The 1301-nt window shown below is 36.0% G+C and overlaps 1 protein-coding gene across 1 annotated transcript in view; it reads right to left on the bottom strand.

Annotated features, from left to right (window-relative positions):
* LOC110289089 (zinc finger protein 431-like) overlaps positions 1–1301 on the bottom strand; it is a gene marked incomplete at its 3' end in the record, with an annotated part of 12160 nt that overhangs the window by 4622 nt on the left and 6237 nt on the right. The gene's annotated exons all lie outside the window — the stretch shown is intronic.

A 1301-nucleotide genomic window follows, 5' to 3' on the forward strand; every position in this document is an offset into this window, starting at 1 on the left:
CTCCATGGCCTCTGTATCAGCTCCTGCTCCCTGACCTGTCTGAGTTCCAGTCCTGACTTCCTTTGGTGATGAACAGCAGCATGGAAGTGTAAGCTGAATAAACCCTTTCCTCCCCAACTTGCTTCTTGGTCATGATGTTTGTGCAGGAATAGAAACCCTAACTAAGACATTCACTATAACAATGAATATTTTTTATCTGTAGGAATTAATTTTACACTTTGGTCTAATTGGAAAGAAGAATCACATCTTAAGATTTTTATCACTTTGTTTACATTCATGGGTTCCCCTTCATTATGCTTCGTTTTGCATGCCTGTAATGGTACGAGTGTTATTGCATGGCTTACATTTGTAGAATCCTTCTTCTCTATAATATTTTTCACAAATTTGAAGAGAAATGGAAGAACTCAGACCTTTACCACACTGAGTACATTCATAAACTCTCTATATTGAGAAACACACTACATTTTCACACTACATTAAAAAGAGTAAACCAGGACAAACAGAAAAGAATTTCTACAATCCTAGTACTCATACGGATTTTCTGCAGTGTGAGTTTGGGGATATATTCCCACTGAAATTGGAAAACAAACGTATTGTAAACTTGTATCACACTGAGAAAGGTTGCTCAAGTGTGGACTACTACATACATTTCAATTGTTCTGTGAGAGAGAGAGTTACATTGCTTACTTCAATATCCCTATGCTCACACGGCTTGTATCCATTGTGACCCAGGATATACGTATTAAAAAAGGAATAACAAATGAAAGATTTCGACATTACATTCATAAAGTTTGGTTGTTTGTCCATCATAGTCAGATGGTATAAGCATTAAGTTTTCTCCTCAACAACATTCCTGACTCTCATAAACTGCCCCACTCACTTAAACTTAGCAATGTTACTATAGGAGTAATCAGCTTTCCTATGAAACATTTGCTTATTACAAACATGCACTCATCACCTAATATATATCTTGGCAGTATGTGAATGGTATGAGACTAGATGGGCATTTCCACAGAGTAGCTGGAATGTGGCTATGATTCAAATGGTAATATCTGTTGAGGCATTGTTTGCTTGTCTTCTCTTTCAGAAAAATGCCTTGAAAACACAAATCAGACACCTGACATTGAGGTATGGAGATTTGTGAGAATTTAAACAACACACTTAAAGAACTACTTTCTTTTTTTTTTTTTTTAAACACTGTTGCTTGTCTTTAAAAGTTCCAGGACACATTAACTTTTCTTTAGAGGCATATCCATACCAACGTGAACATGAAAATTACCTTCCATGTCTTCTGGAACTTT

The sequence above is a fragment of the Mus caroli genome, unplaced genomic scaffold (assembly GCF_900094665.2).
Source record: "Mus caroli unplaced genomic scaffold, CAROLI_EIJ_v1.1 scaffold_15743_1, whole genome shotgun sequence".
In the NCBI taxonomy this organism is placed as follows: Eukaryota; Metazoa; Chordata; class Mammalia; order Rodentia; family Muridae; genus Mus; species Mus caroli.